Source organism: Cyprinodon variegatus, unplaced genomic scaffold (genome assembly GCF_000732505.1).
Source record: "Cyprinodon variegatus isolate N-32 unplaced genomic scaffold, C_variegatus-1.0 Scaffold18, whole genome shotgun sequence".
In the NCBI taxonomy this organism is placed as follows: Eukaryota; Metazoa; Chordata; class Actinopteri; order Cyprinodontiformes; family Cyprinodontidae; genus Cyprinodon; species Cyprinodon variegatus.
This window is the reverse complement of record NW_015150471.1, coordinates 1,811,768-1,827,449: the sequence shown is the minus strand read 5'-3', so window position 1 is coordinate 1,827,449 and position 15,682 is coordinate 1,811,768.

Sequence of the window (15,682 nt, the reverse complement as noted above, 5' to 3'; positions counted from 1 at the left end):
TGTGGATGAGAGGCTGGTTTGGTGAAAAATTTGTGCGTTTAGGCCAGGGTTCGGCTTCGTGTGGACGGGGCCTAAGTCCACATCAATAGCTCTCATTCGTGGCATCACAAGAGATCAGATTGGATTTGAGTTCAGCCTCAGAAGTGAGATTCAAAGATATTGCATAAAGTATATTAGGAACATTTATATCCACTCCCTCTTCTATCATCTGAATTGTACAGGTTACTTCCTGCATAATGTTATCGTTATGGCCATTTACAAGTATATAAATATTGGATAAGGTCTGGTGTTTACAACTAATGCTAATACATTTCATTATACTGTGTGGCAGGCTTAAAAAAATCGAAATCATTGTTGTTTGCAGTAGATCTGCTCTTAAAAATGTTGTTATGCCCACATAAGCGGATGCAGAACCTGTAAAACAATGTATTGATTACTTTCCAATTTTTTTTTATTAGAGCCTCTAAAAAGCAGTTTTCATAGGATGATTTAATTTATGAAGGGAAAGAGCATCGAGATCAAAACAACCTGGCTCCATATGAAAAAGTAATCACCCCACCTGTTGAATCAGAGATTGACTTAAAGACAATCTTTTGAAAGTTTTAAATTTCACTAACCATGAAATAACAGTAGATGTGAACGTCAAAATATCTCAAAAAGCAACATATCATGGCCCAATTCAAAAGGCTAAAGATCACATGAGAAACAAAGTTCCTGACATCTATCAAATAAACCCTAAAGGCTTTAATATTTTGCAAATCAAAGTAAAATAAATAAAATAAGGAACTTAAGGAACAGTGGCCCACTAAAATTCCTTCAAGAGGACATCAGTGACTCATCCAGGAGGTCCTGAGGATTTATCTGCCAAAATCCTATTCGATTAATGAGACCAAATAGAACTTTTTGAAAAGTGCATATTACAATGTGCTAAAACTAATGCAGCATTTAGATAATTGAACATCATAACACAGGCTAAACAAAGTGACTTTAGGGTTGGGATTTGGTTGTTTTAGAACTGAGGGAACTCGCCATAAATAAAGGAACAATAAAGTTAGTTTTCTAGCAAAATATGTCAAAGGAAAAGTCCTGTCCATCAGTTTGTAAGTTAAGGGTTGATGCAGTACAATAAGTACAAAAAGGATCCTAACTAATTAAACATCTATGTTAGATAATGTTTCCAACTCCATGTATGAAGTTGTTGCAGAACTGGAGAGCTCCTTCAGTGACAGACTGCTACACCTTAAATGCACCAGGAAGCGTTATCACAGATCCTTCCTCCCAGCAGCTGTAAGACTCTATAACCACCACTGTTCCCAACAAACTCAGTAAGTTGTATCATTCATCCAGATTTTGCACAGTTTCTACCTTACTCAGTTAAATAACATGCTGCTGTCATTTTGCACATCTCTGATGTTGCTGCTGTTTTCAAAATATCCATTAATTTAAAAATGTCCATAGCTGTATATTGGTCATTTATTCTCCAGGTACACAGTTTATTATATTTTTAAAACACTTTACATTACAGTATTTAATTGTTTATCTTCTAACTCTTCACCATTATGTTATTCTTACACATTTTTCTAAGGTCCACATTTGTGTGACCATTTTTTTCAATAATCTTTTTGCTGCTGTAAACACCAGAATTTCCCATTGTGGGACAATAATTGGATTTTCTGTTCTATTCTATTCTATTCTATTCTATAATAATCCAAAGCTCGTCATTAAAATTACTTTTGACTGAAGTAATAAAAAAATGTGATGTTTTTTTGTTGGTGTTTTGCCTTTGTAGTCTAGTCAAAGATGGAGGTGAAATCTGATGGAGACACTGATCTGACACTGTGGCCCAAATATCTAGTCTGGTTAGTTAGTATCTTTCCCCTTAGACAATGAAGTCCCCCCTCTTTGTGCTGCAATATGAATGCATTTGAACCCAGCATTGCTGCAGGTTTATGGCAGGAGAGGTTTCCAACCTGAAATAAACTATAAATAATTCAAATACCAGCAGAAACGTGGATATAAACTGGTCAGCAATTTATGTTTAGACTGTGGTGAAAATGTTTCCATTGATCGCTGAGTATAATGTTTTTTTTTTTTTTTTAGAAAATGCTAGCTTTTACTAAAATTCAAGTAAAATTGATAAATGAAAAAAAGGCAGTATTCCTATGTGAAAGTAGTTGTCCTACGTGTTTAAGGGGAGACCATTTTATTTCCACTGAGAAGCATTGCAAATCAATGAAGGGTTACTTTATTATATTATTCTTTTACACACCTTGAACTGCCTTTAATTCAAACTTTGGTTCATTTAAGAAAATATGTGTTTTATGTTTAAAGTTAAATTCCAAACATGTTACACTATCCAAGCCTTTTAAAAGGGTTTTGTCCCTTATGAGATGCAATGTACAAATACTGGAATGGATTGAAATTTACTAACCTTGTGAATTTATTCCTCTATAGCTTCATCTCAATGTTCACTAAAAAACTAGACTCAAACTAAGACAATGCAGCTGACTAAAATATTACTAAAACGTCTTCAATTGAATTGTAGTAAAGCATATGGGATGAAAACTGAATTACAATCTGAAATAAAGCTGTAAGCATTTTTTTATGATGTTTTTGCAAAAAGCAAGAAGTAAGCAACTGCATTTAAAATATTTGTAGAGATAAATGCTGACAACATCATGCTGCTTCAAGTAACACAAGATTTACAACATATTTAGACCCTTTAGGATGAATTGTGAAAGTGAAGAGCACTGGCAGTGGCTATTGATCTATTCTCATGTATTTCATTTACAGAATACACACACACATACACAAAGTGCTAGAAAGCATTGTGAAATCTATTGTAATAGTCCTCCACCTCTGAGTCTAATATAGCTTCGTCAGCAGCGAGATAAGTACTGACAGAGACAGACGGGAGACATTTTAAGACCAGTGCAGTGCTATGGAGTGGACTCAAAGTGCTTATTGATCAAAGCTGGCTGTGCTTGATGGATGGATGAAATGTTATTATAGTCTTATCGTTGTAGTTATGGAGACACACAGCGCTGAAATGGAGGGGAGATGTGGAGACATTCAGAAAGAATCAAATACTTTCAAGACAAAATGGTCAAGTGAAATGAAAAATGGATGGAAAGATGTGCACAGTAGCGAAGGGAGAAGAACATGTGGAGGAAAGAGAGACTGAAGAGGCAAAGTGTCTTTGGGGGAGGGTGTTATAAAGAGGGCTTGTAGACAACACCTCTTGGGTTCTGCTTGCTTCCTTTCTCTGAAGCTTTTACTGTAGCCTTCGTCTCTCCTCCCATTCCGTCACTGATGGTGACTGATAAAGAAAAGAAGATTCCTGATAATATGAGGACATTAAACACAGCTTTACCAGAAGCATGATGCAGGATGACTAAATTTAATGTTAGAAATGTGTCATACAGAGGTTTCCTGAATGATTTCGACCTCTTATTTTGTAAGTTATATATGTATTACTTATCTTCTATTCCAATTTACCTTCATTGAATACCAAATATCAATGACAAAGTGAGAGCGACTCCATCCTGATGTCACATCCCTGCGTCAGGTATTAGTTAAGCAGCCGACTCCCCCTTTTCTTACTCTTTGCCCTGTGACCTTCGGGTCTGAGAGGAGAGGCACCCCGGTCTTCAGTTAAAGCTGTGTTACATTTTTGCGTGTGCTTTGTTTGTGTTTTACCTTAAAGAAGCATTAATTCAACTGGTAGTGGTTTGATGGATGGATTGGCTAGCATTGCTAGCGTTAGGCTACCTCATATTTGGCCATGTGGTGGCGGTCATTTTGTGAGTTTGCAACCCAGTGTTCTAGCTGGCCCGCCTCATAGACAGGTTTCCTGGTTCCATCTGAGCTGCATTTTAATGAATTTCTGAATCATTGTTCATTATTCACGGTAAAAAAAATATTTAAGATCTCTGTGTCAGTTATTATTCACATAATAACTGACGCACATGGAACACCTCCCTCGGGAGTCGACCAGGAGGCATCTGAAAAAGATGCCTGTGCCACCTCAGCTGGCTCCTTTCTATGTAGAGGAGCATAAACTCTACCCTGAGCTCCTCTCCTAAATTGAGAGCTTTGCCCCCTGACTCAGCTTCACTCTTCACCACGACAATCGGATACAGTCACTGCATCACTGCCGATGCAGTGGATTGCGACAACCAATCTATTTATTGATCTCACGCTCCATCCACCCCTCACTCGTGAACCGGACTCTGAGATACTTGATCTCCTCCACTTGAGACAAAGACTCTCCACCGACCTGAGGAGGGGAGTCCACCTTTCTCTGGTGGAGAACCACGGCCTCAGATTTGGAGGTGCTGCTCCTCATCCCGGCCGCTTAACTCTCGGCTGCAAACCACCCCAGTGCATGCTGAAGGTCCTGGATTGAGGAAGCCAACAGGACAACATCATCTGCAAACAGCAGAGATGATTTCCTGAGGTTTCCAAACCAGACATCCTGCAGTCCCTGGCTGTGCCTAGAAATTCTGTCCATAAATTTAATGAAATGAACCGGTGATAAAGAGTAGCCCTGGCAGAGCCCAAAATGCACTTGGAACAGGTCCGACTTACTTCCGACAATGAAAACCAGACTCCTGCTTCAGTCATACAGTGAACGGACAGCCCTTAACAAATGGCCCCTGACCCAATACTCCCGGAGCACACAGGGCACCAAGAGGGACACGGCAGAACGTCTTTTCCAGATCCACAAAACACACATGGACTGTTTGGGCAAACTCTCACGAAACCTCAAGCACCTGATGAAGGGTTTAGAGCTCATCCAGTGTGCCGTGACCAGGACGAAAATCGCATTCTACTATTGGCTGGATCCTCCTCTCCAGCACCCTGGAGTAGACCTTAGTGGGCAAACTTCAAATAATTGAAGGAAGGATGAATGGTAAAAATGTGCAGAGACTTTCCTGATAAAAATCTTGCCGAGAACTGTCCGAGCAGGGTAACCACAAACTGTTGATTGTAAATAGAACGCAACTGAACTGCACAGTTTCAGTCACAATTGAAAATTGTATCTAAAACTAGTACCAGTTCACCAGTAGGGCTCAGCACAGTTCAGTTCTGGTTTTGTTCTTTGATAAGAAAGAGCACATGAGCAAAGCGCGTCATTTCCTTTTTACAATCAGATGACATATTTTGCGGGTTTTCCGGCATGTCCAGCTTTGCAAATCAAAGATCTGTTCACAACACAAACTTCTTGTGAGCTTATTAACAATAAATGGCATCAAAAAAGCGTGGTGCGACCTGAGATGATGCTGAGACTGAGGCTCTCATTGAAATTTGGCCGGAGAAAGCTATCCAGGCACATAAGTTCTTGAATGTTATGGGTGCTGCCAATTTTGTTTGTGTAATTCCCACCTTCATGGATAAAAATTTCTATTGAATCCAATAGAAAATCTATGGAAAGAACTAAAGATTAGAAGTAATAGAAGAGGCCCATGAAACCTCAAGAAGACTGTCTGAGTGGAAGAATGGGCCAAAATCTCACCTGAGCAATGCATGCGACTAATTTCTTCATACAGGAGACGTCTTGAAGCTACTAAAGACACTTGTTGCAGTCATTGCCCACAAAGGCTTTTGTACAAAGTAAATTTGTTTGTGTAATTCCCGCCTTCAGAGCTGTAGTATCGGGGAATGCCGATAGGAGGAGAGGAACCTTGCAAGTTTGATGTGTAAATGGCTGCAAGAACCAACCTCGGAAGGGTTAACTACACAGCCAAGGAATCTCTTGATTGATTTCAGAGAAGGAAAATAAAGATTCTAGAAAGGCCCAGGCAATCACCTGAATCAATTTGATTCAATTTTCTATTGAATCCAATTGGAAATCTATGGAAAAAACTAAAGATTAGAGCAGAATAGGCCCACGAAACCTCAAGATTTGAAGAAATGAGTGGAAGAATGGGCAAAAATGTCAACTGAGCAATGCAAGCAGCTAATTTCTCCATACAGGAGGGGTCTTGAAGTTATTCAAGACATTTGTTGAAGTCAGTGCCCTCTAAGGCTTTTGTACAAAGTATTAAATACACTTCAGTAAGTGTGTTCAGTCCACTTTATTACAAATGGACATCTATGGTTTGATTTTTTTGTATGTCCAGATGGTGGGGGGCACTGAAATTAATATACGTACTGTAGGTGTAACAAAGAATTAGGGGAATTAGGGGAAAAGAAATTCCTTTTTTACATCTACAGTATTTTAATCTCATTGCTCCCAACCATCATAACTGAAGAAGCCTATTGGATGAGACGTAAAACGTCTGCTGGAAAACTTCACTTCCAGTTGCCTAAATTTAACTTTTCAAGCTTGACCATGATCTAGATGACTAATAATCTGCAAATATATTCTAATTATTAAAGTGTTTAAAATACAAGAAAAAATTCATAAACTCCATAAAAAACCCAGCCAATTGTTCTTATCATGCCAAATTAAATAAAACACAATCTTGCTTTTTAAATCACATTTTTAAACACCTGCTATTATATGGTGGGACAAATTAAATATTTTTTTCTTATCACCAATAAACACAGTCGGCTTATTTTTACCTGTATTTTCTTTAAACACACATAACTGTCAGAAATCTGGCTTGTCTGTTTGGAATGAGTGAGGAGGAGACATCCTTTCTCCTTCACCACCCTAACTGGAAAGTTACTCCAAATACACTTGTGTGAAACAATCATTCAGAAGTCTCACATGCCTTTGTGTGTTTCTTGTGTGCCTGTGCGCAGAAACAGGTTTTGTATACTGCTTTCCGAAGATGACCTAAAATAATAACACTTCTGCGCAAGTTCCCAACAATCTCATATCAGCTGCCAAATCTGGACCCCCAGGGCTGCCCGTGTCCTGCCTGCAGTGTGAAACACAAAGTGGCTGGTTTACATCCAGGACAGTATTTCCTAAGCGAACAATACACACCTCAAAATAACCCCAGTCAAGAAAGAGACCGCTCTGTTTACTTCGTAGTTTTTTTAGAAAAACGCTTCCTCCAAAGGTCAAGCTGGATTATTTTAACTTGAGACCTTCCTGAAAAGATTCCTCTGTTCACACTGATGAATCATTCCATATAATGTTGTTTTAAGATTTGCTCTAACAGGCTTTAGTGTTTTTAAGAAATGTAAAAGTTTCACATTTTGTCCTTTTATATCCACAAACATCAATTAATTTTACTGTGACTTTATGTGAAAAGCATTCCTCAATTATGCAGTAGAAGGAAAGTGTCAGAAGATTCAATAATCCAAAAGGTTTGGCACAGACTTGTGTTCAGTCATGCTTAAAGGACTTTTTGTTTTTGCATCCGTAAGTCTTTAGAGTATACAAAAAAAAAAAAAACATTCAGGTGTTCCACAAGCCTTATTTCTCTGTCCTCTTTTACTTTTTCATGATTCAAATGATCATCTGCTCATATAGAACCAGAACGAAGACATAATATTATATTCATTGATAAGATCCTTAGCATAAACATATGTAGAATGCCATACAGATTAAACACTTAATCTGTCTTAGTGTCCCGTTTATGCCTATATGAAGGGTCAGGTCACATATGAGGTGATGATCGCCCCACTTAGTGGTACGCAATACATTTATGTGGGGCAAGTTTGCAGCATTTTAACTTGCAATTGTTCTTGATTCTTGCAGCATTTCTCCTTTGCATGTGTTTTAGTTTCATCTTTGTGTTTGCTTTTCTATATTTTCAGTTTGCTTGTCTAATTTTTGTGTTTGCTTTGAAATCATGTATTTACACAGCATAAACAGCTCTTGTCCACCATAGGTTCTGTTCCAACACACCCAAATCAAAATATTGAGTCTTTAGAGTGTTCTTGTAGAACTTGGCATGCTAAGGAACTAATTCTGCCCTTGAATAAACTGTTTTGGAGCAGGAACACACAGGAAACAGGTGAACACCAATCTACTCCAGGTCTGGGCTTATGTTTGGAGTTGTTGTCCTGTTTAAAGGTGTACTGCTGTCACAATCTCAAGTCTTTTGCAGCTTCAAACAGGTTTTATTCTGGCATTTAGTTCCATCTGTCCAGTTTCCCTTTCCTGTTTAACAAAACTAATCCAACAGCACCTTTTACCACGTTCAAGGAAATATATTTATCATTTTTAAAGTTATGTACATGTTTTAGCTTTGGATACTTCATAAAACAATGCATTTAGAATGCAAGAAATTTTAGCTTTGGCCTTATCTGGCTAAAAAGCCATATTCTACATGTTTTAAAACCTATATTGCTTGTGTTCAAAAGCACAGTAATTCTCTTCTTGCTAGTCTTCCAAAAAGATTGTTTGGTTCACGAATAATAGTTACCCTGACAGCAGATTGTTCTACTTCTAAACATGGATCTATGTAGTTACCATTAACTTCTCTGATTAATGCTTTTTTTTTTTATTTTCAAGGCTGTCGGTTCTAGTGAACTGGGATTTCTTGGTAGGTTTGCAGGTGTCATTTCTTTCCATATGCAGACGGTTGGCTAAACAGAGCTCTGCCATTCAAAGCTTGGATTTATGTTTTATAACTTAACCTTGCCCCAAAATTTTTTCCCTGACCCATGTGGTGTTTTTCTTAGGTTCTAATGATGCAGTTTTTTTCACTAATGGCCCATAATTAAACTCAGAGGCCTTCAGAGAGCTGCTGGATTTCCAACAAAATCAAATTAAACACAGGTGGACTGTTCCCCAATGCAGTGATTTCTAAATACACTTGGTTAGATTTGATTTTATCAAAAGACAACCGAATAGACGCTAAATACAAATACATCACACCCTCTAGTTTTTCACATTATTAAGAAAAAAAACAGAGTTCAATTTCCCAATCGACATCTACATTGTTTTTGGTCTATAATTTAAAATCACAGTGAAATTCAGTTTACAAAATTTGAAAACAGTTTTTTATGTTTTGGACACTATTGCAAGTCGTGGCACATAACTGAACTACAGCAGCTACCTGTTTTTTTTTTTAGATGTAAGAATAAATAAAGGATAAAGATTAAATGGAGTGGAATTTAGACTTTATTCCAGAATAAAGTGCAAAGATCCTACTATTAGATTTTGGCCGATGAAGAAACACCCAGTGTGACTTCAATTCATGAGCCATCCTGTAAAATTCCTGGCAGTCCTGTTTACTCATTTGATGAGCTACATTCATCTTAGTCCACCTTCAGTAAGGTACTATTGTATATTTATGAAAAACCCAACAGAACAGGAGATCTTTGAGATGATAAAGCGTCTCTTCAACATTAAATGCATGCCTCTATAGATGTGTGGATTTGCACACATGCGCTCCTTCGCCCATGTGTGTTATGTACCCCCGCCACCACTCTGCAAGGTCCCTCTCTTCATTCTCTCATCACACTGCACCGTTGCTGGGATTCCTGCCTGTGTAAAGCCATAGTCCAGAAATGTCACTGCTGGCATGTAATGAGAGCTGGTGCGCCAAACCAAGCGTGCCTCCTCGCCACCTGCGACCCAACCTCCTCTACTGCAGACACTGCTTTGCTTGTTTGTTCACCGACCATGCCTTTGCCATTCCGCTCCTAAGTCAGCCTGTCTGGCCTGCTCTGAGCCTGTGAAAGATCAATCAGGTAAACACAATAGCATTTATAGGGGTGTTTTTGACTGGTGGCTCTGTAGAAGAGTGGCTGCCATGCAGCTGCACCGGCCCAGTTAAGCTGCCAGGAAGGGAAAACACAAAGCTGACTCAAAACTCTTCCCAAAGACATACAAGCACATGCTTATAAACAATATTATGTCTAAATACTCAATTGGTTTTCTGTTTCAAAGTTTTATGCAAGTATAATTGAGCAAAGATTTGTTGCATTGAAAAAAAAAACTTTACGCAAAACAAGTTTTTGAATAATTTTTTGTATAAAAAACAAACAAACAATCAAAAAAGAAAATAAAAACAAAAAAACAAAAACCGAAGTGTTTTTAGTAACCCCCTAAGGTCTAAAGTTGAAGCTTGTCCTTAGAAAGGTTTTACCAACTAGAATATCTCTATAATAATAGTATCTGTTTTAAAGAAATATTTTGAGTTGACAGTTGATGTTAATCTGTGATTCATAAATAGACTGAAATAGTTTTAACCAGAGCAATTAAATTGGAGAGTTTTTTTATTCAGGTATGAAAGAGTTCTGATATTTACCATGTGAAATGTGTTTTTTTTTTATTTATCTAGAACCGGTTTGACTCATATTAATTTGACTTAGATGTAACTTTTATGGATGTAATGTTTTGTTTACATGATCAAAGACGAGTGGAGCAACCTAAATATCATTTTCTACTGCCATGCTCTGTTTACACACACACACACGATAGACTGTTTCCCTGATGCACAAAGAAACAACAATCTACGTATAAAACACCACTTATACGTACTTCTCAACTATAGCTGTATATAATCTGTAAATCTTTTATCTTATATTATCTGTCATTATTTATCCTGTATTATAACCTCACTAATATAAATATAACCCATATTCTAACTTCCTTGTATAACCTGTATATAGCTTTTATATATGTATGTATTTTTTCAAACTGCTGGAGCTCTGCGCGTTGTCGTTGCTCCTTGCATGTTGCTCCTTTTAGCCAATTAAGATCTAAGAACTTTCCTATTCAACAACTTTAACAAGAGCTGTACAGATAAGAAAGTTTTGAAAACTCCACTGACGACAATAAGCAACATTTTAAAGAACAGTGATGCGCAGAGCTTTAGTAGGTTGAGGGAAGTTGGCAAAACATTAACACATTTAAACGTTACATATGAGTCCAATATCTTTCCAAAAAAAACCCCAACAATAAACAGATTTTACATGACTAACAGAACTATAATATAGAGCAATACTTCTCAGTTGGTAAGCAGATTCGTTATGGTTGTGTATTTGGTAAAATAACTAACAGTATAACAGCCTGTATCTTAAATACAGGCTGTTATAAAGCACTTCCGTCGAACTACTAGAAGCTCTTGCAACCTAATTTACTTGGTCCCCCACTGGCAGAACTCTCTGTATGGCCTTGGTTTGAACATATTACAATTACAACCATTTGTAAAGATTGGATTTAAAAGTTAATTCTATCAGTGAGATGCTGGAAGTTCATTTATTGGACTTAACCTACAGTAAATGTTTTCAGATTTTATTTTTAAATATGATTGAGATACCGGTATCTATTTTTTTGGAACATCAGTCCACATTCTCAAGTGATCAAATGATTAGGGAGATTTAAAACTTTACTGAAAAAAGAAATCTAAGATTAACAGTTAGGCTGCTTATCATTTCAAAGTAATTGCAAACTTTAACAATATTTGATGAATTTAGCGTAACCCAATAAAGCTAATAATCCTGCTGTTTTTGCTGCCTGGAATTCCAACCTTCTTTAAAAGAACAACAAACTTAACCTTTTCAAACATTTTCTTAAAAAAAAAAAGAACCAAAACAAAGTGGAAGTATTGAAACAAAATGGATTGAACGAATACTTTAATGACAGTAAAATATTCTAATTAAGTAGGTGAGTGCTAGTAGTATTAAAACATTTTAATATTAGTTTGATTTTATTTCTTTGATTCAAAAAGTGTTGCATATCTCTCAAAACAGACTGAAGCTGTTGTAGTTATGTTCAATCATCTATAAAATCAAAGATAGATGTAAAGATCCACACAACTGAGCGTGCATTCAAGTTAGACGGTGACGATATAAAGGAGTCCTCTTTTTAAGCCAGAGGAACAGCTTGGAGTCTAAAGAGTGTTGGGAGAGCTGCGGTTTGTTTCCGAAAGCTGGATGGTTGTAAAAAGACACAGAGAAGCTTTGTTGACATGTCTGTCTTTTCTCTTCACACTAACTACTCACATAGTGCCAGTTTTGAGTAAACCATCCTATTGTTGGGGCCTGCACCCTCTTAACCCACATTTCCATTTATATCCCATTTTCCACTTCATTTCCATACCAATTTCAGAGGACAAAAAAAGCCAGTGTTATGTCATTTATAGTGATGCAGCTGGTTTATCTATCCTTAAAAGGGGAAACCCAGTGAGATAGGCCTCAAGGCAAGGCCTCCCCTTCATCAAAACTGCCTCTGTTAATTCAAACGCAAGACGTGTTGATGGTTGGGCAAACTGATCACAAAGATGGCTATTATGGTTTCTCTGACTGAGCCCTGACGTTGAAAAAAAAGGTTAACCGCTGGTTATTTTAGCCTGTTTTGGACATTTGCTGTTGAGGTATCACAGCTTTGCAAGACTATAGTGAGCTGTTATCTTCTTCTGTTTAGATGGATGTTTTCTTTCAATTACTTTAAGCCCTGTAAACTCTGTGGTGTAAACACTTTCCTCTCAACAGATTGACCCCACTACATTGTTTGAAAGACTGAATGAATGGATATTTCTATAAAACTGCTTGATATATGATGTTATGTCACTTAGCCTAACTCCACAAATCCCACTGAGGTGAATATGTTAATGTGTGACTATTACTCTTACCTTACAAATAAATTCTGGTTCATATTTTCTTGCTGATCAGGTACAACTATTAACCTGACTCCGCCAGATGGATTTGCTGGATTTGCTCCACATATCCATCTGGAAACCTTCCGTTGAAGTAATTTTGGGAAGGGGCGAAAATACTGGTTAGCTGATTGGCCTATGTTGGTGATAGACTGGCCAAATAAACCAATCAGATCAACGAAGCATATGACGTACTAACAGAGCTACGACGAAAACACAACCACAAGCCAGGCTACTCTTGCTGCTGCAGGTAAAGGCTCCTCCGAGAAAAGCCTCCAGAGCAGTGTTTTGCTCTTCTTTCAGTGAAGAAATACTCTGTAATTCCGATAAAACTTGCTGAAATTACTCCCACTCCCATCACGCTCCCATTCAGAATGACTCCCCGCTCCTGCACCACTCCCATCCTTATTGTCTTCAATGCGATTTCTGCCAATACATTGAATCTGAATTTCTATGAAGGGTCAGTTAAGTTCCTGTTTCTAACTGTAGTAACTGTTGGTCCCTCCATTGTTGTTTTTGAGCGTGGGTGAAAAACTCAGAGCAGAAACACTGTTGGTTTTTGGGTTGTGTAGTTCTTTTTGACTCGCATTATAGTGTAGGCTTCAAGGAAAAAAACTACAAAATGGCGGCACCAGTACTGGATTTTCTTTCTATTTTATTTTATTTTTGGCATCGATCCTAGTTTTTTTTAGTTACTATTGGTTTGCTCCCGCTCCCGTCTGCTCCCCTTAATGTTTAATCCAGTACCGTCCCAATCACGTGATCGTTACTATTACTGACTCTCATCCCTCGGGAATCCCACGGGAATCCCGTGACTCGTGGGATCCCCGAAAAAATGTCAGTCTCTAGGGACCACCATTTGACGCAGTGCAACACATCTCCTTCGCATAGAGTTGATCAGGTTTTCAATTGTGGCCTGTGGAATGTTGGTCCACTCCTCTTCAATGGCGGTGAAAAGGTGCTGGATATTGGCAGGAACTGGTACATGCTGTCATACACGTATCCAAAACATGCTCAATGGGTGACATGTCCGGTGAGTATGCCAGCCATCCAAGAACTGGGACCTTTTCAGCTTTCAAGAATTGTGTACAGATCCTTGCAACATAGGGCCGTGCTTTATCCTTTTGCAACATGAGGTGATATTCTCGGATGTATGGGAGAACAATGGGCCTCAGGATCACGTCACTGTATCCCTGTGCATCAAAAATTCCATCAATAAAGTTCACCTGTGTTCTTCATCCATAACAGACTCCTGCCCATACCATAAACCTACAGCACCATGGTCCACTCGATCCACGACATTGACATAAAAAAACTACTCACCCACAGGACGCCACACGCTGTCTGCAATCTACTCTGAACAGTGTAAACCAGGATTCCTCCGTGAAGAGAAAACCTCTCCAGCGTGCCAGATTTCAGCGAATGTGAGCAGTTGCCCACTCATGATGGTTATGAACTGGAGTCAAGTAGAGACCCCAATGAGTACGACGAGCATGCAGATGAGCTTCCCTGAGATGGTTTCTAACAGTTTGTGCGGAATTCTTTGCTTATATAAACCAATTGTTTCAGCAGCTTTCTGAGTGGCTGGTCTCAAACGATCTTGGAGGTGAACTTCCTGAATGTGGAGGTCCTCGGCTGGTGTGGTTAAAGTTTTAAAAAAAATTATATATCTTTTTATTTAAAGGGGTGAAATTACAGGGTTTGCATGTGTTGTGGTTCTCACAACAAAGATAAACAATAACTTTTTAGATAGATTTTTATCAAACACTTTTTAAAAAATATTTGTTGGAAAAGTGAAGCAGCTAAATCTCCTTGCCTTTTGTTTCAAACCTTTTAATTTGTTGGATTTTATTTTATTTTTTTAATATTTATAATAACTGCCAGCCACTCTAATGTATGGGTTTTGGTAATTGATGCTCTGACAAGGTTCCACTGCTGAACTAATATTACATTGATCCAAGATTTCATGAAATATTTCACATATTTTCTCCAAAATTTCTTTCTAATCTTTTGTCTCTCAACGGTCACTTTAACAGAAAAAAAAAAAAGAAAGATTATTGGCTCTGCGGGGCTGGATAGACTCAAGCTGACCCCAACCTAATAAACACTTATTGTATTCTTCCTCTCACTAGATGCTTGGTCCCTGACTGGGGTTATCAGGGTGTTGTGATGTGAACTATGTCAGGCGGTCCTGTTCTAACACACTCCTCAACACTGACTGCTAAAGCAAAACATAGTAGGTGACCCTCTGCTCATAGCAGCAAAATACTATATATATATATATATATATATATATATATATATATACACACAGTGGTGTCAAAAGTACACACTTTTGTGTACTGTAAGTAGAAGTATAGATACTGCAGTTTAAAAACACTCTGGTAAAAGTTAAAGTATCAACTTGACCTCTTTACTCAAGTAAAAGTTAAAAAATGATGTGCTCAAAAAACTACTTAAGGTATAAAAGTATAGAGTAACCTTTAAATAAAACAGCCAGTTGCCACTATATGAATTGAAAGCTTTGAGATAGGGCCAAGGATGAGGGAGGTCTTGTTGGTCTCCGTCTCCCGATACGCTCTCGTCTGTGTCCGACCTTTCAGACATTTCAACATCTTTTTCTGAATCCGATATTGTAGCATGGCATAGACAATTCACGTTTGCAGTTTGAAGAACGCCTGCTGGCTTCTGATGATTTCCTTTAGTGTTTGCGTTATATGACTCATCCAGTTACACTAGTTTTCACTAGATTTGGATGGAGCCAATGATCTGCATTGGATGGAGCACATGACTTGAAATAAATATTTATAAACATTAAAATGAAGCCAAGAGTAATGAGTAGTGTTGCACCGATACCGATACCAGTATCGGACGGGGCCCCGATACTGCCCTAAAATGGTGGTATCGGTATCGGCGAGAACCAACAAATAGGGTACCGATACCATTTTGAGAGCCATAAGTTTATTCAACTATTGTCACCCACTACTGGTAGGCAATAAAAAGTTCCACTGGATTCACTTTGTATTAGATTTTTTCCTGCTTCACAAAGGTAGGCAGCAGCTTGACAAAGCCATGATGGCAATTATTTTACATTATCATGGTATGCACAGCCAGGTATCGGGAATCGGTATCGGGGCCAAAAAATGGCATCGGCGCAACACTAGTAA